This window comes from Vulpes vulpes, chromosome 7 (assembly GCF_048418805.1).
Source record: "Vulpes vulpes isolate BD-2025 chromosome 7, VulVul3, whole genome shotgun sequence".
Classification (NCBI taxonomy): domain Eukaryota; kingdom Metazoa; phylum Chordata; class Mammalia; order Carnivora; family Canidae; genus Vulpes; species Vulpes vulpes.
Window position 1 is genome coordinate 50,773,139 of NC_132786.1, and position 23,038 is coordinate 50,796,176.

At 41.6% G+C, this 23,038-nt stretch overlaps 1 protein-coding gene across 28 annotated transcripts in view; it reads right to left on the minus strand.

The window, feature by feature from the left end:
- STOX2 (storkhead box 2) overlaps positions 1–23,038 on the minus strand; it is a 215,174-nt gene that overhangs the window by 48,947 nt on the left and 143,189 nt on the right. For 2 of the 28 annotated variants that reach the window (XM_072763837.1, XM_072763826.1), the window contains exon 1: positions 11,808–11,880. The exons of 22 other annotated variants lie outside the window; for them this stretch is intronic. The gene's annotated coding sequence lies outside the window, so the exon portion shown is untranslated. Of the gene's footprint in view, positions 1–11,807; positions 11,884–23,038 lie in introns of those variants that run through there. 4 more of the 28 variants (XM_072763829.1, XM_072763822.1, XM_072763834.1 and 1 more) reach the window with 4 other exon arrangements.

A 23,038-nucleotide genomic window follows, 5' to 3' on the forward strand; every position in this document is an offset into this window, starting at 1 on the left:
GGGTTTCTTGAATCTGAAAGTTTGTCTTTTTCCAAATAGAAAGTTTTCAGCCATTATTTCTTTAAGTATTTTTTTCAGATCACATCAGAACTTTGATGACAAAAATGTTAGACATTTTGGTATTGTCCCACATAACCTGTGACTCTGTTTATTTTTTCTTTCAATCTCTTATTCTCTGTTGTTGAGACTAAATAACTTCCATTGATTGATCTTCAAGTCTAGACCTTGATTATCTCCATTCTGTATTGAGCCCATCCACAAATTTTTAATTTTGGTTAGATTTCCATTCTAAAACATTTGATTCTACATTATATCCTGTATCCCTTTCCACTCTATCTTCTTATACTTTTTCAAGAGTATTTATCCACGATTCTTGAACCATAATTGTAATAGCTGATTTGATGTCTTTGTCTAAAAATTGCAACATGTGACACTTCAGCACTGGCAACTGCTGACTATCCTTTACCATACAAATTGAGATTATCCTTGTTTTTCATATACTGTGTAATTTTGAGTAATGTTGATTACTATGTTGTGAGACTCTGAGTCTTTAAACCCTAAGTTTTTTGTTTGTTTGTTTGTTTTTTAAAGGGAGGTGATCAACGTGGTAAGTTCAGGCTGCAATTTCAAAACCACCTCTGTCAGGTGTGATCTAAATGTCAGTGTGCTCAAAGCTTTTGTAATGACACTTGGATCTGTCCCCTTTGCATACTATTCAGTGGTCAATCTGAGAATTTTGTCATGGTCTAGTCCATATGTCAGATCTCCAAGTGTTTAGAATGCTACTTAAGGTCCAGAGCTACATATGTACGGCTTAGAAGTGAACCCAGAAGCTCATTCAACATTTCAAGTGACAGTTCTCTTGAGCTCCTTCCTCTTGGTGATCTCCTCAACACTTTCCAGTTCCCTGGGATCCTTCTGCCAGAAGGCTGGGGCTTTGGTTTCCTTGCTCGACCATGAACTTCTAGCTACTGTCTCAGTCAGTCTGGTGCCAAGTTGTAGGAAGACAGAGCGAGCAAAAGTAATGGGAATTCACACCACACTCTTGGGATCATGGTTGCTCTTATCAGAGAGAAGGATTCTCCTATCTTTACAGGTTAAGATGACCTCCCAGCCCCTACTGCTGCTCTCTGTAGGATGGCTGTAAGTTGGACAGGAGAGAAGGAAAAGAGAAGAAATGAAAGTGACTTCTCCCACTCTTCTGAATGTAGGAGTCCACTTTTCTGCTTTTCAGGCCAGAGAGTGAGGACTGATCTTTTTAAGATCTTTCCGTCCACACCTGTGTGCCCTCTGGGCTTGGGTCCACCTTTGAGTCTATGCCATGTAATAGCAGAGGGGGCACAAAGGAAACTCACAACCAGTTTGGTGGTACTTCGAATTCTGGTTTCCTTCTCCAATTTCCTACTGCTACCATTTCTCTTCAGTGTCCTCACATGGCAGCTTAATGTCTTCTGCATAAAATTCATAGCTACATTCAAGGCAAAGACAAGGTGGAGTATGCTTATCTAGCGTCCTCACAAGTGGGATCTTCTTTTTATTGTCATTACTTTTTATTGTTTAAATAAACATAATCATAAATAAGCAAGCACTGTTGACGACAAAAGCCAGTACGTTAACTTTGGTCTTTGTTTTCCTTTTACAAAAACTTACTTTTATTTCAGGATATATTTAATTGAGATGTTTTTTAAAAATTTTAAATTCTAGCTGCAAAAAGATTTTACTTCAGCTCATTTATTTCTCACATACCAAACACCCCCCACCCCGCCTTCCCACCTCTGTGATAATGGTAGATAGACACGGTTAACTAAGATTTACTTCCTTTTTTTGTGGCCCTGGCCTCTTTAGCACAACATTTTCTTTAGAGTCACTACAGAGAAGCTAACATGATTGACACGAGTGCCATTCTCTCATTCCCCACGTCCAGCCTCCGGCACAAGGACTAATGAGCTTTGTCATCAGTGTTTGATAGATCACGAGCAGTGAGGCACCCACACTCCCCACAAACCAGATCATTAGCATCAAATGTCATTATTGCATTCTTTGCTTCCCTCTCTGACCCTCTCTCTTTTAACCACACTATGCACAGAGTAGTAATAGGTGCTTCAAAGACTCCCTCCTTCGTGGTGGCTGAGGCTGTTACCACTGAGGGGAGAAACAAAAGTGTGGTCTGAGACTTTTACTCAGGTATGTTCAGTCTTCCTACTTTTACTTCAAACTGTAGGCATCTGTGGTCCCCAGAGGCATGTCACTCAATTTAGTCAGTGTACGAGCATGACTGGACTCTGTCCTCTATCAACTCAAAACATCCCAACAAAAGCAAAACTCTCAAACGTTACATCCCAACAACATACTCCCTCCCATAAGTAACTTTGCCCCCCAAATTCCAATGGCCTTCTCGCTAGGAGGTATTATGTATTGGCACATTAAAAACAGCTCTATGAAGACAGTGTTCATATGGCAGGTATCATTCCTTATGACGGAGCTGGGGACGGTTTAGTCCTAACAGGACAAAAAGTGCCTGTTGAACAGAAATCATTAGTGGGGAGCATGAAGAGTAGGCAAGGTGTATTTGTAATTCTACGCTGCCATGGAGTAAAAGCTGCAAGTCCTATCTGCAGCATGAGCAGATTTGTTAGAGAAGGTTCCTGAAGGATGGATAAACTTTCCTACTCAGCCCAAGTGAGGATTGTAATTCCGGCTCCTGGCAGCAGCCCTTTGGTAGGGGAGAGGCGGAAGGAGAGAAGGCCACTCAGCTCAAACCGCTTCAGGACGCACCCCTGCCATCAGGGGAAGGGAAGCCTTTTCCTTCAGCTGTGAAGGGACTGCCCTTCCTTCTGCACAACTCCCCCCCATGACACGTGAAGGGTACATTTAAGCAAGGGCCTGGTGGGGGACAATGATGTGACATGGGTCATGGAATGAGGCTTCCCATTTAGAGAGGAACAAGCTGTGCTTGGTCTGCAGAGTGCAGTGACCTGCAGAGCGCCACTACCCACCTGAGATGGCACAGCTTTCTGGTCCATCTCATGGCTAGGGAATCACTGCAACTGAGTCATCAGTGGGGATATCTGCAAGGGGTACCCACAGGGCCACAGCCACTGGAGAGGTCAGAATCACCACCCTCAATACTAGTGCTTATGGGAATAATGACAAATTATAAAGTAAGTAAAACCTGATTTCTAACCCAAACTCAGGTCAGAAAATTCAGCTGAATCTCACCCTACCACACACACACACACACACACACACACACACACACACACACACACACCAGGCTACAGAGAACAAGAGACCTGACAGGGTGCTAGGAGTATTTTCTCACGTCAGGCAAAGAGCAGCACCACGCAATCTGTCTGGAGGGGGGAAGGTATCTGACCAGCTCCCTCACACTCAGGTTTGCCTAGATGTCCAGGCCCAAATCTCTAGTTTCCACAACAGCAGATCAGTAAGCTTAACATCTACAAACTGCAAACCCTGCAAATTAGAAAACCAATTAATACTCCAGGAATCAGTATGAAGCAAACCAATTTACCAAGCGAATGTTTCTGAAAATTAAGCTGTTAGTATAAAAGAATTCTAAATTCATGAAATTTATCAACACACGGTATCTGTAAACTTTTTTTATAATAAAGGTTCACGGTACATTTTTGCTTCCACGTTTCAGCCTCTTCCTTGCTGATAAATCACTGCCAATTCAAGTGTTTAAGTTTTATTGTCTTTTTGGTTTGTTTTTTTTTCCTTCTGGAAGTAACACACACACGGATGAAGGAGGCCATACTCTTAATGATCTGTTTGGATCAGTAAAATTTTCCTGTTAACTTAAAAAATCAACATGCCTGTCACATTCGTATTTCGAAATAACGGAGTCGGGGCTCACAGGAATAGCAGCAAAACTGACTTCTTTAACCCTATAAAATTCTGGTTTTTGACCAAGTGACTGATGAAGAAAGACATTATTCCCATCGTGATACTGTATGTCATTTCTTTATGCTAGAATTGAACATATTCTCGCCTATATATCGTAAAGTCATACTATTGAATCACTGTGTGTATTTAAGCTTTTGCCTTCTTGTGTTATACTATTCACCCTTTATCCCGCCTATCCCTGCTACCCAACAGCCCAACCTCATCTCAAGAAAGAAAAAAAAAAAATTCCCTGGCAACAAAGATCCTTTTGGTAAATTGGCTTGGGGACACAAAGTGGTCTGGAAAAAGTGTTTGTCTTTTCAGCACTTGGTTTGAAGCCATGGAAGTGGCAGGATTTCTGTCTCCCAAGCTGTCCAGGCTGGTGGTCACCTGGGAACAGGAAGATGACAGCTGGACCAGTACTTCCCAAATTCCAGTCCTACATCTGTGTTTGTGTGAACAAGGAGAAAGTCCCCAGTGAACAGAAGGAAAAACTGGACAACACAGAAAATTTTTCATCAAGATAACTCTACTTGATTAAAAAACACACACATCTTTTATGCTGACAATGGTTGAAGCTTTTTTTTTTTTAAATGATGGTTCTTTAGACTCATCATGCTTCTTTTCTTAAAATTTTTATTTATTTATTTATGATAGTCACACAGAGAGAGAGAGAGAGGCAGAGACACAGGCAGAGGGAGAAGCAGGCTCCATGCACCAGGAGCCCGACGTGGGATTCGATCCCGGGTCTCCAGGATCGCGCCCTGGGCCAAAGGCAGGCGCCAAACCGCTGCGCCACCCAGGGATCCCGGTTGAAGCTTTTTTAAAAAAGCACTTACTTGCTAGAACTGAAAGGTGGTAACATGATGTTGGTCCACACAGACTTTACTGAAATGCTTTTGGTCTGTGAACCCCCTGGATTAGGTTTCAGATGGATGGGAGGTAGAAAGGCACAGTATCTATAATCCTAACACATCCTGAAACCATCCCCACCCAGGGGAGATGCCCAGGACTTGGAAAGCAAAGTGTTACTGACCCTGATACCTTTTGGATTAAAGAAAGGTATTGTTTTTAGCTACTTAATCAGTATGTACGAATGAATTTTTTTTTAAGTGCATCGCCTCCTTGTTTTTCCTTAAGCTTTGTCATCTTCGTTTTGTTTTTTTCTGCCTTTAAAAAAATGGGACTTTATATTTCTGTCTCCAAATTAACATTACTAAGTCCTTGGTTTATAAATTTTAATGTTCTGTTCATTCCTTGGCACTATCTATCCTGTAATCTGAAGTTGATGATCTTTTTTAATCCAATACAATGTAATGACCTTCCTTCTCAGTATCACTGTTTTCCCCATATCCTGCAATCCTACTATGTCTGATGTCAGGAACCTAACACAAAGCGAACAAAACAATTAGAGCATAGTGAAATCAACAAATTTGGTTAGGTACGCCTTGGGTCCCGAACATCCAACTGTCAGGTCTGGACAACACGCTTGGGTGGCTAGGATGTGTTCCAATGTCCCTCCCCAACATCCTCACTCGCCCTTCAAGACACCAGACACGACATTCCCCTTTCTTCCTCTTGCACCATTTACCCTTCTGACAATGCCACCTACCGCCAGCATTTCACTCATGTCCACACACCCCCATCACCTTTAACCACTTTCCTCTCCTTGATAATGCCTACCCAGCACCTCCAAATAATTCTCCCTTCACTCCTCCTGTTGACAACCATATCCACATTTACTGAATTCCTTCATGTATCACGCATTTATCAAGAAGGCCTTCCATATGCCAATCCATTTGTCACCAGAACATTATGAAATCAATAGTATTATCTCCATTTGATGGATGAAGTCCAGGAGAATTTGGTGACTTACTTGGGGTCACAGTCAGTAAGCAGCTTTCATAGCAGATAATCATAATAGCTATTATATTGGTGTAGTTATAGCCAGGGAAAGAAAAAAGGGTTGAAGGAAAACTTGACAAAGCAAAGAATAATTTGCTTGTTTTAATAGCTCTCGAAAGTAGAGATTAGGGATCCCTGGGTGGCGCAGCGGTTTGGCGCCTGCCTTTGGCCCAGGGCGCGATCCTGGAGACCCGGGATCGAATCCCACATCGGGCTCCCGGTGCATGGAGCCTGCTTCTCCCTCCGCCTGTGTCTCTGCCTCTCTCTCTCTCTCTGTGACTATCATAAATAAATAAAAAAATTAAAAAAAAAATTAAAAAAAAAAAAAAAAAAGAAAGTAGAGATTAGAAGATCAAGTCACAATTTCCACGTGTCCTACCTCATTGCTTCTGATGATAAACTTGCTTAGGCACTCATGGTGAAGATAGTTAAAAGCTATATTTAAGTTGACATTTCGTGTTTAGTGTTTAGTATCTTCTTCCATTTTTCCACTGCCATCTGTAGCACTTTTGTGTCACGAAAGCGGGAGTACATTGTGTGGTTTGGCCTGGCTACACAACCACGACTGCGCAAGCTTCTGGGGAAAGTGCATCATAGGAAGGCTATGGTGTGATGAAAAGGTGAGGTCTCGCACTGACCCAGGACACCCATCAATCTGTCAGTCAAAGGCAGAAAGGCCAATTACATGGCTGTGGCTCTTTTCAGCTTTGGCTTTTCAGTTCTAAACAGTTGACTTATCAATTTCTTTGGGGAAACAAGTCATGTGTGAATCATTAAAAGGCAATCTGAGTTCTAAATGCACATGTTGGGTCTGCGTTTCCCCTGGCTGCTTCTAGAAAGGAGTGCTTGCAAGGGCTCCAACCTTCACCCTCTTCTCTTTCCCCCTGCTACATCCCCATCAGAGGCCCCCATTCACTATCCCGGTTGTAACCCTCAGGTATACACAGCTGAAAGGAGCCAAACCTCCCTCCCAGATCCTAAAATTTTCCCCTGACTTCCAGACCCACCTCCCTCTTCTCTCCTTACCAGACAACTCCATCTACATGTCCCCAGTGCCTTAAACTCAACATGTCCAAAATGGAATTTATCCTTCCCATAAATCCTGCAGTCTCTTTTATCTCCTAGTTTGGATTACAGCACCATCATGGGTGCAGACACATGACCCATGAATGTCAGATTCCTGTCTTTTCCTCACTGACCACCCCTGCCCCATAATACAGAGTCAATAAAGCCAGTCTATTTGCTGCCCAGATGCCTCTGAATCTGGCTCTTTTCTTCTACTTTACTGATGGCCAGTCTCTGCCTCTCTGGACCACTAGGAAAGCCTCCTGCTATTTCTCACACCTGCCCTAAGCAGGACTACCACAATCCACTTCCTGTCTGATGCTCCTGTATTTATGTAACAATCCTGGTTTCATCAGCTGGAAAACAGGGATATAATCAATATTAAATGCTCTAAATGTGTTGATACCAATTACGTCCCTATTGTCAAGCTAATAAAACCAAGGATATTATGTAAATACAAATGATAAAATTTTCTTATCATATCAAAAAGACTTTCCTATAGAATAACTTATCTGAGTTGAAGAACAAATCATTCTTTTCCTATCCCACCAGGAAAGAGATCCCATTAGGTTAAAATAATTCAATCACAGCAGTAATTAAGACCAAACAGGAGCTAGAGATACTAACATTTATTGGGCATCTACTACATGGCAGGTACTTTACATAAGTTACCTAAATTAATACAACCCTGTAATAAAGGAATAACTGATTTAAAGGAATAACACTAAGTAATTTGTTCTATGTCTCACAGCAATAAGTGATACATCCACTTATTCAAATGTCAGTCTGTGCAGTATCCAAACCCATGCATTTGCCACCATCCCGCACCCTGCCTCACCAAAAAATCCTGGAGCTCACAGGGGTAAAGAGTAAGATTCGCACACGTGGTGTAATTCCTTTTATTTAAATTCAACCACAATATGTCCTTTTTTTGGTTAAAATTTCAAATTTCAAGAATATAAAACTTCAATGTTGACTGCAAGAGAAACTGGGTAAAGATGAGAAACATGAGTTAATGATAAGAAAATTCAACTGGCAACATAGTTCAGACTCTACAGGACCCTTCCATTTCCTGGGTCTAAGGTCAGCGGTAACTTTTCCATAGAAAAACCCACCAATTGTTTAACTAGATAAGATGGATCAGTACCTATCCTATGCTTAGTATTGGTCTAGGCACCATGAGGACGGGGAAACAAAGCCATGATACCAGCCCCTGGAGGTAAACTATCAATTCAGGGGCACCAGGATAAGCATGGGATAATTGATAAAGGCAGCATTTGCTAATTCCAGCATAGTGACATTGATACGACACACAGCCTCACCAAATAGTCCATCTAAACAAAACAGCTCCAAATACAAGAGGATTTGACATATTAAAACCACACAGGTGCATAAATTACACCATAACAAGGGAGATTCCACAGCATAAAGATCTGGAAAGTGGTCCTTTGTAAACATGACATCTGAGTATTAAAGAGTAATTCATATGAAGAACTGAAGTGACTTGAAAAGTTTATTCTCTAAAGCAGGTATTTCCCCCTTACGCATTTTTCAGTGCTATCAACTCAACCAGAAAACCTTTTTCTTCATGAGGGGAAAACAAGTATATTTCATACCAGTCCCAATTTCAATTATTACATGCTGGATTAGCATACTGTGGATTTCTAAGGTTTTATTTTTATATTAGAAATAATAATAACATCTTAAAATGGAAGAAATCCACATTCAACATTGAGTTCCCTTTTACAGTGAGCTGTGCCACTCACAAAAACTATTTTAATGGCACTTTATTCTTGAAGTTAAGTGTTACACGAATGCAACTTTTGGATGTCATAATAAAGTCCAAGAGAATAGGGACCGCCTTGTTCTCATTGGCGGTAAGGGCTCCCCCTCTTCATGTTTCCACGTGATGGAACATTCCTTAGAATAAAGACCCAGGTGTGTCCCTCAGTCCCCATGACTCCCGCCCCGTGGTGACACTGACTTTTGTGACTGATAAACACAGAAGGCTCGACTCAGAGAGGGGAAGTGACCAAAAAGTTTCCTGGAAGGAATGTAGAACAAGTCGGATTCTGTCTCATTGCCAAGCATTAATACTTTTGACATCCTACTTTCTAGAGCCCCTCATTTTATCTTCTGCCTTTTAAAGTTTTGCTGTTCCCACAACAATTTTTACATCTACTCCTCAATAAACCCCATTTTATAAATTTTGCTGGGCTTGTGATTCGTTTGTCAAGGGTGAATTTATTTTTATTTTTATTTTTTTATTTTTTTAATTGGAGTTCAATTTGCCAACATATAGCATAACACCTAATGCTCATCCCATCAAGTGCCCCCCTTAGTGCCTGTCACCCAGTCATCCCCACCCCCCGGGTCAAGGGTGAATTTTTAAAGAAAAGTATCTTTTAAAGCCCTTGAGGGACGCCTGGGTGGCTCAGTGGTTGAGCATCAGCTTTTGGCCCAAGGCGTGATCCTGGGGTCCCGGGATCGAGTCCTGCATCTGGCTCCCCGCAAGGATCCTGCTTCTCCCTCTGCGTGTGTGTCTCTGTGTCTCTCATGAATAAATAAATAAAATCTTTTTAAAAATGAGTAAATAAAATAAAGCCCTTGAATCCCTCATACTATCTAAAAGCATATTCCAACCCCCCACCCGGGCTTCCCCAAGGGTCATCTTTCTGAAACTTTATAAACCATCAATATCATCAATCACACACTTAGTTCTTCTGCAAAGCCCTTTGCTAATAAGCTCCTAGCTTCTTGGGAGACGATGATACATGAAAGTGAAGCACCGCCACACCGTACCTGCCCCGAATCTCTACGCATCAGTCAGAAATCATTTATTGCGGAACCTGTCACAGGACATAATGACTCACTGCTAGTTGAGACCTGCAATTTCCCTCTTCCAGAGGGCTTGCAAACTAGTAAACAGCTTATGAAACAGTAAATTAAGTAGAAAGTTTCTTTTCCTTTTTTTTCTTTTTACTTCATCTTTAACGTGTTATTTTTGCATGTGTTAAAGGCTCTAAAATGACTTAACAATGATTTTGCAATCTCACCATCTGAACCACAGAGAAACGCTAAATCACCTAAGTAAAAGAGATTAGAATTTTACTGCTTGATAAAGAGAAAGAGGTTACCACACGGTTGCACAATATTCACGTAGGATCCTTCATAGCCTGCAAGATAACAGAGGTGACAAATCCTGCCAATGACAATGGGACTGTATGACAGTCCAATCTTATGAAAACTCGGAATCAATAATGAACCTTAAAACTCTCTAAATTAGCCAGGCATGCCTGAAGATTTGCCACTACACAATTAACCTACCCCCAGATAAACGAAGGTAACAAAGCATGAAATTTTTCATAGAGGAAAAAGTGCCTGTCTTATCAACAGGTGGGTTTTTCTTGCATTGTTCAGGGGGTCACCACGTCCTGCTTTGCTGTAGACAAAGGAGTCCAGCTGACTTCAAGGGCCTCCCCATTCATGAATAAGTCCAGGCTGTTTGACTCTGGCATTTGTGCCACGTTGGTAGAAGGTCACAACCTAAGATCCTTATTTGTGCCACCAAGTATGTGAACCAATTACTTAAAACCTAGGTACTCTATCACATTTATTCAGTTCTTGGTTCTGTTCATACAGCCTTTGTTTACAACCACACAGATGAGTAAAATGAAAGCAGGCCTTCAACTCCTTAAAGGAATAAAGAAAGCGTGGTTTTGCCGCAAGACCAGACACCGAGGGACTCCTGCTGCGGGGCCGTGTGTTTCATGAACTGCAATGGCTGGGCCGGATAATCACCCAGGGTCAACCACATGCCCGGGTCCTGCCCTCAAGTAAAGCAAGGCAGCTGACAGTTTACTGTATTGTGCAGCAGCAGAAACCATCCTGACCAGTATTGTTACAGGGGTCTTCATTCTTTGTTTACCCATTTAAAGGCTTATAAATTTTTATGAACTCTTTGCAAGGTAAATACAACAGGGTGGCAAGCCTGATGAGCTCGGTCCAAAGCCAGCTCCCATCCTTGCCATTTGTGACACGAAGAACCAGGTCATCCACTCAGCTTCCCCCAAGCCCAACACAGCATTTGGAGATGCTGCCCTAACCTTTCCAGGGCACTAGGTTACTGTTTATGAATGTGGTAAAACATCCTCTAACCACTTGAAAAACCCTGGAGCGGGTCCAAGTCCCTGGATCCTAGAAGACCACACTGAGGGCTTAGCTCGTGTGCCTGTGTCACATCAGCACCTGGATGTACTGGTTTCACGAACCGCACACACACACACACACACACATCTCTAGATCCCTGTGTCTGCAAACACTGCTTCCCTTTAGAGCTTTAAGTTTAAGCTGTCAAACCATTATTCAGCAGATCATTTCGGAGCAGATAGTCTGTTCAATTAATGAAAACCCCTATCAGAGCAATATTAGGATATAAAGCAGCCAATTTCAAGGCATCTAAAATGAACTGAACTTCCTGACCAAGCAAATCCGACACTCTTTACAACCTCCTTTACATCTATCAAAAGACTGATCGCAAATAAAAGACTTTACAAAGTAATCAATGCCAAAATATTCTCTAGAAACGAACAAGTTTGCTTACCCAACATACATGCACTTTAATACATCATTTATCCATCAACAGATATTGTCACTGATGCCAGCACTCAAAGGAAATGTTGACTCTAAGCAGAATGGCTAATATGGAGGGTTATCTCTTTTTTTAGAATGCGCGTGAGATTCTATATGCAACCTACACACGTGTTATCTATATAACACACACATGCATGTACAAAAGCACGAATAAAAGCAGCCGTAAAACTTCTTAACACGTTATAGTCCGTAATTAACGCAAATAGGAATGAAAACACTCTAGACTGCAGTCTTTTGGAGGCAGGAGCTCATAATCCCCAAAGATTCAGAAGCATTACCTCATTGCAGCCTTGAGACAAGCTGAGCATTCACTCTAGGCCTTACCCAGCATCCTCCGGTTCACACAAAGACAACAGAGGCGTGACCAATCACATTGTGGCTAGCAGGCACTGTTTCAAAGCCCTCTCCCAATATTACCCATTGACATGCTCGCTGGCAGCCTGCTGAACTTGTCGTCATGGCAACACATCCCAGCTGCTCACCGAGGCTTGTTATATTACTTTTCCTTTTCACCACTCACTTAGCTAATTAAAAATTTAGGACTATGTTTTGCATGTTGGACGCAAATTGAAACAATGCAGGGTCCTTTCTCTCTTTTCTTGCCTTTTCTTCTTCTTCTTCTTTTTTTATTTTTTTCAATGGAGCTTTAAAAAATGCTGGGAAAAGCGATTTGAAGGACACTCCCATGAAGTCCCAATATAACCAATCAATAGAGAGACTGCATGTAGCTCTAGCCAGAAAGAATTTGTCGCTAAACCTAATCTGCAGCAAAGCAAAACCAAGCCATGAGCATCGCCAAAGATGTTCTTCCTGTTTTGAAATATATAAGCCCATTCAGCACAGATGATTTACGTTGCAATCTTCACATTATTCTTGGTCAAAATGTGCTTTAGGTATTTTTGTTTAACATGATTCTGATTTAAAGCAGCTTTACCCATAATTCCACAATGCAAGCAGAGTAAATAAATAAATAAAGCACGGAAAGATCCTGTAAAAAAAAACACACACATACACACACACAAAACGGCCAATATGGCAAGTGCTAAAAGAGGTTCCAGCAGAAAGCATGTCTGTAGACCTGCCATATGTTTTAGATTTGACCATCAAAATGTACCACTGCCACGTGAGGATGAAAACAGCAGCTCTGCAGTTGAAATCCCATGGAGAGAAAATGCCAGTTTTTGTTTACCAAAGCACAGAGAGAGAAACGGAACCTCCCAAACGGGTTCAGGGATGATGGCTGCTTCACACACATCACCTTCCTTGAAAACTCCCTTTATGCCTCTAGTGATACCTTACAACTGGAACTGATACCACAGACATTCCCAGAATTCTAAAGTAAAAATTCCTCTTGCTGTTTTCTTTTCCTGTCAGCTTTCCACTTAACATATTTAATACAGTAGAAAGAAAATTAAAATTTGAAGCCACGTTCATTGTGAATAAGCAGAGATAACAGACATCAAAGTGGTTTTGAAAATCCAAGTGTTAGAGTTTATGGGAAAAGTCTGTACTAATTTCAATCAAATGAGAAAACCAAGATATCAAAAACAAGCTTGGAGAGGTGACTTGGCTCCCAGGTAGGTCTGCTAATTTTCCTGTCTGAAGTCATCCACTACTGCCTGACTCACAGCACTCTGTCCTCAAACACAGGGCAAACACATAATCAGACAGGCAGGCCACATACTACCCCCCCCCCCCAGAGTCCCCCCCCCACCCCCAGTCTCTGAATTTTCTGATCTACCATCAAATACCACTGAAAAGAAGTCCCACCCACTGAGATAGTTAGAAATGTCAAAGGAGCCCTATAGAATTCTAATTTGTCTGTGAGGGATAGGGGAGCGATGGCGGCCTATGAAAGCAAAGGAGAGGTGATTGACAGAGCTATTTTGGGTATTAAAGGTAAATACCATTTACTCTCTCCCTGTCTTTGCCCTTCAAGTAACCAAGAGATGGAACATAAATGAGGCTGGTCTCCGTTAAACAGGGGAGGCTGCAAACAGTACCTCCTAACTCCCATTAAGAGAACAGTAAGCAGAACGGAAAAGAAGAGAATGAAAGAGGAAATCATCAAATAATTCTAGAAGCTGGAAAAACAGATGGATGAGAGGTAGCTGAATGAAGAGAGTAAAGAAAGTTTAAATATACATACAAGAGGAAAAGCAAACCACGGATGGTAGTGTGGGTGTAGTAATTCAGAAATGATGTTGTGCGTATGGTGAGATTGAGAAAGTGAGTAAATACACTGTGGGAGAAGGAATATCACATACGCCTGGGGAGAGGAGTGGAAGAGTCCCATTTCCCAGCTCTTGCTGCTGAAAATCTCTAGAAGCAATGCTACTACCTCCAAGAGCCACGAACACACACAGCACTCATGATCTTGGGTTCTAAATTCCCCACTAAAAGAAAAGGTCAAACACAGACAGGGACACCTCAAAAGACTCAAGGACCAAATTGGAGGGGTTTCCTCGGCCAAATCAAAACCAAGTTGAATATCAAACAGTGTGTATGCAAAATCCTATTTAATACACTGAACAAAAAAGAATCCATAAGTACAGCATGATACTAAAACAAAAAATACAGGGTATACAGAAACAAATCATGCTTTTCTGTTGTTGCTCACCAATTCATAACATCAGAAGAAACTCAAGAATTAGATTCTGCATCTGTAACCACCATTGTAATGGAAGGGATCAAGTGTGAATTACTGATGGACGATAAAAACACAGGGTAAAAGATTGATTGTTGGAGAACAAGTCATTCATAGTCTCAAAGTATCAACAAACAGATTACCTTTTAACTACAAAAGGAAAAAAAAACAATGGTGAAGCCAGGCTTGGACATCACGGTAACCAAGTGATCAAACTTAGCATCACCCATAAGACAAAGAACCAGCATATGTCTCCTAATGTTATGCGTGGAAAAGCACACGACCCAACCTATGAAATATTCTTGCCAAAAAAAGTTTAACCTGTATCTAAATATGAAAAAATGATCATACTTCAAATTGAGGAATTATCTACAAAACAACCAGCCTATAATGTTCAAGAAGGTTAATGTCATAAAAGAAAGAAGCTGGAAAACGTTCTAGCTTAAAGAAGAATGAAGATGTGCAACATGTGGTGCCTGACTGGAGTTAGGGAATTAAAAAATAAAAATTCAAAGAGAATAGCCATAGAGGACAAAGGACAACAGGACAAAGTTAAATATAAGTTATATAGCAGATAATAGCATTATATCAATGTTCAGCTTTCTGAATTTGGCAATTCTGGTTTCATTATGTAACAGAATATCCTTGTTCACCCTAAAGATGAAGTGTCCCAGTGTTTGCACCTACTCTCCAATGGCACTAAAGACAGACACATGATGATGGATGAATGGATGTTTGGATGGATGGATGGATGGATGGACAGGTGGATGGATGAGTAGATGGATGAATGAGTATATGAGAAGATGGATGAATAGGTGGATGGATGGCTGAATGGATATTTGGATGAATGGGTGGATGGATGGATGGATGGATGGATACGTTGATGGATGGATAGATAGATGGATAGACAGAATGTGGCAAAATGTCAACAATTAGTAAATCTAGGTGAAGGATATACTGGTGCCCATTTCATTTGTTTTGTAACTTTTATGTTATAAGAAATATATTCAAAGCTGGAGAGGGAAAGAAATCTGGAAAGTCTCTAGAGTGTAGGTATCATGAAAGGTGAGGTATGAAACAGATTGAAACAGGACTATTATTCAAAAAACTTGATAAGGAGGATGTGGGCACTCACTCCCATTCCTCCATCTAATATAGCTACCTCTCCTCCTTGACAGATGCAGGAATTTTACATTCTGGAGAGGTTAAAGTGGATGATCTTTAATTTAGGAACACCAAGCATAGCTCAGGGGGTAGTCAGATACTGAATAAAGTGGGATTATGTGAAAAATGACATACCTCCCTCGGCCTCTAGAATGCCAGCAGCCAATCAAGAGACTTGGCGGACTCTTCTGGGGAAGCTGACCAAGCAAGAGAAAAGACCCACTGTAGCCCCTCTGGATCTCTCTGCAGGAAGGTCCAACAGAGGACAAACCTTATGTCTCACAGAACTTCGAAAACAGCATTTTGGTGCCTCTAGAGATCAAAACCAAACAAAAACTAGAAAAGGAACTCTAAAATATGCAGACAAGGCATGGAGTAGAAGAAGGCTTCTCCAAACCCCTAATTACTTCCAAGAAGCTACTGGAGAGACAGCCTGGCAAAATAAGGATATAAACTGAGGAATATAAAGACCTGGGGCCTAGAAAACAGGGATCCAACTTAAGAGTAGTGGGAAGAAAACTCTCAGATAGCAGCTGTTTGCCAGCCTACAAAGCAATTAGTCCGGATCAGAAAAGGAGGACAAGATGCTCCCAAGGGAAGTTCTCTAAGGAAATAGGGGAATGAGTAGATTATTTGAAATATGAGAACATGCTGGAAAAAAAAAAAAACAACTCTAGTGAGTTTATGGCACATCTCATGGAGGATTTGGGGAAAAAATTAAAGATGGATATATAGAAACCTATGCAATTAAAAAAAAAAGACAATCCTTAACTGCAGGCAAAATAAAACAGTTGCGTAAGAAAGTAAATGTACTCACAGTGCAATTCTTGGTCCTTCATTAAACAAAAAACTACACAGTCATCATAATATGAACACTGATTACTTATTTATCTTTAAATTCTTATGTAACTGCACTGGAAAGATCAGGGGAGGGGAAGTGAGTTTACAAGGAAGCCAAATCTTCCCTACCAGGAAGACAAAAGATAAAACATAAAATTAATAAATCGAGATACAGTATTATAAACACATTATTTATAAACTGTATGAATACCAAAGAAACTCCTAAAAGGGTTGGCAGAGATTGCCCCTAGGAAGTAAGAATCAGAAATGGTGATCTGGGGATAGAGGGGAATGGCCTGAGTACACACACACGCGTGCATGTGTGTATACTTACTATAATAGCTGTATCATTGACTTTTTAAACTTTCTACGTAATTATCTTTGTAAAAGTATAAATTAAATTATAAAAACAAAACTCTGATGCATAGCATACACATGGGTAGGGTAGAAATCAATCCACTAATAATACCCTTTCTGAGTACCTCCTATGGCCCCAGCACTTACTAGCTTTGTGACTGTGGGCAAGTTTTTAACTTCCCAGTGTCTTAGTCTGCTTACTTGTAAAATGGGTATAATAATAATATACATATAATAATAATAATATAGATATATAATAATAAGATATAGATTTCATTAATGGCATGCAGCACAGAAAAAATGCTCAATCAAGTGAACTATTACTCATACCATTATGAATGGACCCTGGGCTTGCCACTGGGGAACAACACGAACAGGAGGCAGCACCTGTCCTCCAGGACCACCAGGGGCAGGTGGCAGTGAAGTTGGCTGTGATGATGCAAGGCCACAAAGGGGCAGAGACATGGGGCTAGGAGATAAGTCCCTGTACTTCCTCTCAGCACCCCAGCATGAAAGATTAGCATTTCCAAAGTAAATTCCAGAAAACACGAGTCCCAGAAAACATTTCTATAGAAAAGGTTTTGATGTCAAATCAATCTGAGAAACCACTACATATTACACCTGCTTCAGGAGAGCCCCCACTCATACAGCATTATCTACAGCTCTATAGTCCTACAGCAAAGAAAAGGGTTCAAATCCACTATTTCCCAAACTAATTTTACCGTGGAAGTCTTTTATTCTAGAGGCCCAAATGTTGCAAAATTGTTGCTCCAATGAGACGTTCTGAGAGCCATGGCCATAGATTTTAAGACTGTCAAGAGGGAGAGCCTTTTATTCTGCTCCTCCTATTTCACAGCCTTTTAAATTCCCTTTTCATTTACCTCGATTATTTTCACAAATTTAAAAGTGGTAAAAATATTGTTTAATAGGAAGCTCCTCTAATGAAATTACTTTTGAGAAAAGGAATCTCGTATGTATCGAGATCTGCATATACTTTTAAAAATGATTCTATAGTTGATTTGAAATAATTCACAACCAAGACAAAGCTCCAATAAAGTTTTCAAAACAAAGGTAAAATCAGTACTAGATTCTTTCCTCTTATGCTTAGAAGATTACTATGGATCACGGATAATTTGTGAACTGGGACATGTTCTGGTGTTTGAAGCATCTAGAACAAATCCACATCAGAAGACCTCCATTAAAACACCTTCTTAGAAAAAAGGAGCCAGGTGGGTTCTGCAGCAGTTTTCCTGTTTGGAAATATGCACGACTTGGATTATTTTATATTCACTGGCTTCTTCTTGCCTTTTGAGAAAACTCAAAATATACTCTTTCCGTGCTGGTGCTTTCTGAGAAGGCGAGTCTGGAAATCCAGGGTTGTGTATCTCACAGAAAAGCAAGCAAACAAACAAACAACTATGCTTGCATGTGAAAACTGAAAAGGTTATAGGAAGAGCCCTGGACAGTTAAAAACAGTCGGTCACCTACGTTTCAAAAACTATAGAGGAGACTGTCTTCTGCCAAATTGCTGGTGAATATAGCAGAGGAGGGGCAGCAGTGATGACTTGCCTCCCCTCTTTTGCTCCTTTGCCCCCCACACTCATCCTCCCCCATCTCCCCCACGGAAGGAGAAGAGCCTTTCCAAGGGGCCTCAGCCTGGTCATGTCAGTCCCCTGAGGAAAGCCTTGCAACCCCTACCCCCCATTGCTCTTCTTACTGAAACTAAACACTCTTTGATATGTGTTGTAGGGTCTTTCTGCCACGACCACAGCCAACAGTTGTTGGCAGCCATTGTCCTCTTGTCCTGTCCTCCTGCAGGACTGTGAGTTCCTGTAAGCAGTCCTCTCTGGGCTGCCTGTTGACTTGTCTGGAAGCTCCCTGTGGTACCAGGTCTCCCATGACATCGCATCCCCAGCATCGAGAGGTGTGCCAGTGTGCCACTCCATTTCCTTGGTACACTGTGGTCTTTTCCATACTGGGCCCAATCAGGCCACTTGCCTCAAGTGAGGACAGCCAGTGGCCCTGGGGTACTCAATCTCTCCATCCTGCCTCCCACAAGCTCCCCAGGAGCTCCAGCCAACTGGTCTCCCCACTGCTTCCTGCTGCCCCCACACTGGGCCCAGGGTCCTGTCCGGGTTGGTTTTGTGACAAGCCTTCATGCTTGACGCTGTCTCCCACTAAACTGGTCACCCATGAAGGGCCTGTGCTCACCAGCACATGTCCTCAAATAATCCCAGGCCACCGCCAGGCTCACAGTGAGTCTCCATAAATGTGTCCTGCATATACGAATGAATGCATGCTTGAAAGAAGAGTCTGGATCCATCTGGAGAAATGAAACTAAAAGAATTTCAGCTTCAGCCACCCTTTCTACGAAACAGCAATGTCATTCAATGAGTGTAACGCAGTTGACACATTAATAAAACATAATAAAAAGTATTGTACGACGGCCAGAAGAGCATGTCTAACATGAAAATCCTGGGCTTTTTAAATTCAGATTATGAACTTTCATTGGGAAACCTTAAACCCCTTAGTGGTGCACAATGTGGGAAAAGTGGCTCAAGGAGACACGAACTGAGGCAGAACATAATGCTGACCTCCACGAAGCACTGCCAGAGAGAGCACAAGATGTGGAGCATCCTTCAGATACATTTCTGAAGCTCTAAGACCCTCAGCCTCAAACAACATCAAGAACGCAATAAAGTAACGTGATTTAAAAATATAAATGCTGAAATGCTGCTGAAAATGGGAAATAGATTACTACTAAATTTTTAAAAGTATGGCAAATCACAAATCCAACATATTGGGATGATAATGGCAGTTTATTGAAATTAAAGAAGGAGAACAGGGACACTTGTGTGGCTCAACGGTTGAGCATCTGCCTCCAGCTCGGGGTGTGATCCTGGAGTTCCTGGATTGAGTCCCACATCGGGCTCCCTGCATGGAGCCTGCTTCTCCCTCTGCCTATGTCTCTTTCTCTCTCTCTCTCTCTCTCTCTCTCTCTGTTTCTCATGAATAAATAAATAAAATCTTTAAAAAAAAAAAAAGAAGGAGAACAGAAGGAAAAGGGTACCTGAGCTCCCATGTTTTAGGAAGCAATATTTTGATTCTTTAAAACCTTGCCTATTTGAGGATTTGGTTGGCAATTTGGCTACTGAGTTTTTATGACTTGAGATCATTTCTGAGAGCTCGTCCTCTGTACATTTCTCCATCTCCTTGTGGCACATGATCTTTGGGTCTGGTTGGTGGCTACGAGCACTGCTACACCCCGGCGACGACACCAGGAACTTCAATTACCCCGTCAGGTCATGCAAACAAATATCAAAACTATACCGCGACTCCCCCATGGTATTTTAATTAGCAGACATCACGTATCTTATTTTTCTCATGATCTCTATTTCAACGATGATAAACCAGGAGCCAGGAAAAGAAAATCTCAGAGGTACTGAGCGCCACCAAAGTACCAGGGACAGTACTTTGCCTGTTGTCTCATGTCATCATAATAGTGACCCAGCTAAGTTAGGTCTTGTTATCTCCATTTTAAGAATAAACCATTACAAAGTTAATAGCTCGTCCAGGGCCTACATAGCTGCTAGAGGAACAGCCCTGAGAACACCTGGGTCCCCACCGAGTGATTATTACTCAAACCATGGGTTGAACTGATGAACAGTAATCTGGAGCTAAACTGGAAAACACTCCACCTGCCAATTGTGAGATGCTACATATCAGTTTAAGGACAAGTAATAAAGGCTCCAGCTAAAAATAGTCTGTCTACTGGCTTCTACTTTTGAAAGGAAAGAAGGCTCCACTCCTTGTCAAGCATTGCTCTCTACTACCCTGAGACCAAAGCTTGTTACGACAGCACCTTGTTACAAGGATAGCACAGAATCAAGGAAAAAAGTCAACTAATGATAACACAAGATGCCAGCCGCTACATTAGCATGTGCCAAATGGCACTGGGACACACAAAGGGGGCATTAACTCTGCCTGGGAGGATCCCAAAAATGCCACAGAGAAAGGCGACAACCAGGGAGTCTCCAGAGAGGAGTAAGAGGGAAAGGCATTTCAAGCAAAGACAAGAGTGTGTGTCATACAACATGAGCAAACGTCAGTTGAGTACCGAGAGCAAGTAACCACCACTACTTGATCCTCCCAACAATCCAACCAGGTGGCACTATTACCATTCACTGTTTACGGGCAGGGAAACAGAAGCACAGAAAAATTAAATAATTCATTGTCCTGGCGGAAGAGCCTAGCACCGAAGAGCTGAGACAGTCACACAGGGCACATTTTGGGAGGCGTGTCGAATAAGAGGCAAAAGGCAGGTCCACTTCACACACTCCAAGACCAACACAATGGTAAATGCTGAGATTGACCGTCAAGTATCGCTTATCATTAAGTTCTTGCCACGTGCTTGGCACCTCTCACATGCATGACCTCACTTACTCCCCACATCAATCATCTCTGCAATAGTTATTCTTAACAATAACCACTCTACAAATGAGGACATTAAAGCTAAGAAAAGCCACGTAATCTGCCTGAGATCACACAGCAAATAAGTGCTGAATTAAGGCCCTGAAATGGAGTTGCTCTGACTAGAAAGCCCATAATTTTCACCACAATGCCATGCTGCTTTTTGATTAAACACCAAGAGGTCATCTGAAACAATTAAAAAGTGGCTGGTGGGGATCCCTGGGTGGCTCAGTGGTTTAGTGCCTGCCTTCAGCCCAGAGCGTGATCCTGGAGTCCTGGGATCACGTCCTGCGTCCAGCTCCCTGCATGGAGCCTGCTTCTCCCTCTGCCTGTGTGTCTCTGTCTCTCTCTTTTTGTTTCTCATGAATAAATAAAAAAATCTTTAAAAAAATAATAATACAAAATAAAAAGTGGCTGTTTTGGTGGTGGTTGTTGTTGTTTACCTCAAATTCAGCCAAGACCTTATATTTATTTGTTTTAGAACAAGACCATTTCTACCGAAATATGTCTGCATTCTTACCCAAATCACTTACCCTGAGTGCCCATTTATATAGGAAATATTTTAAATTGTTCTACTTAAAAACCTGTAGTCCTAAGGGAGCTTTACAACTACATACAAAATGTATTATTCAGATTTAGAACATGAAGCATTTCATGACTGAAGTTTTTTAAAGAACTTCAAGAAATGCATGGGAGAAGATGACTGCAGCTCTTGGCAGGGGGAGAGGAAAGGATGTGTCCTTGCAAAACGAACTGAAAATAAAAGAACATACGGAGGACAAGAGCTCATTTCCAAAAGTCTTCGTCAGACCTACGTCACAGTGTCTTTTAGCTGCCACTAAAATGATGTGCCCTGACTTCAGGGAAAGTAAAACGCCTTCACTGCACCGGCTGACATGGTTTTCCTCTGCCCTCTGCAACATTCATCATCCCCCAAGACAATCGAACCTTCTTGGTTTTCACAAAACTTTTTCTCCTAAGAAATGCCACAGGTTCCATTCCTTCTTCGACACAGGCCTAGAGGCCCATGTAGCATGTTACACCCCTCAGAATGGAGCATGCCTCTAAATGGACTTGAGTACAACTCACTTTAGCTCAAAATAAACATACAAAAAAAAGAAAAAATAAATAAACATACAACAGGGAAACAATCTATAAAATCCAAAGGACAAAATGACTTAAAACTGTTCTAAGCAGAGAAATAAACTGTTCCATCAGTAATTAGGCAGTAAGTCACCTCGCGCTTTCTCACCAATGAATGGCGCGGTAACCGTGACAGTTCTCTTCTCGGCCAAGATGAGATCAGTTTGCCATCTCCCCCACCTCCATCCCCCAAATTCTGCAAACTGGGATTCTCTTGGGCGCCGCGCCCTCTTCTTAGAGAAAAATCCAAATGAAATTTTCAAAGTAACCAACACCCGCAGAGCCACCACCCCACATTTTTGGCCACTGCTGAAATAGTGTCATAATCTTCTCTCATGGGAGAAATGAAATCTTTCGGGTAATGGTGACCTATTCGTTGTCTCCATACCCTCAGACAGTCGCTCTCATCAATTTGCTGCCAATCCTCCCAGGACACTTGAAACACTTTTACATATGTGAAGGTATTCACACACACAGTATTTGGCACTTGTAGGTGCCCAAAAGACTTTACTAAATGGTGTCACATGGTGGATTGTTCTATAACTGGGTCTGTCTAGCACGAGCTCTGGACACGGTAAATATCAGATGAATATCTGCTGAATGAATGCAAGATAGGTTTATAACAGGGCAGTTCCATAATTTGCTGAATAAATAAGTTCTTCCAAACTTTCTTCACCAGTAGACATCAAACTCAAATGCAAACAGAGAACTTACACAGCTTTTTCACCCATGTGTTTCACATGCATGCTCAGTAAATACCTGATTGATTAATGACGTCATCTCAACATATTTGAGTAGTGATGTAACCTCAAAGTATCTGAGTATTCACTAGCATCTGGGGGACCCACACATCAGTCCTACGTGAGTTAAGCACTGGCACTCAAAGAG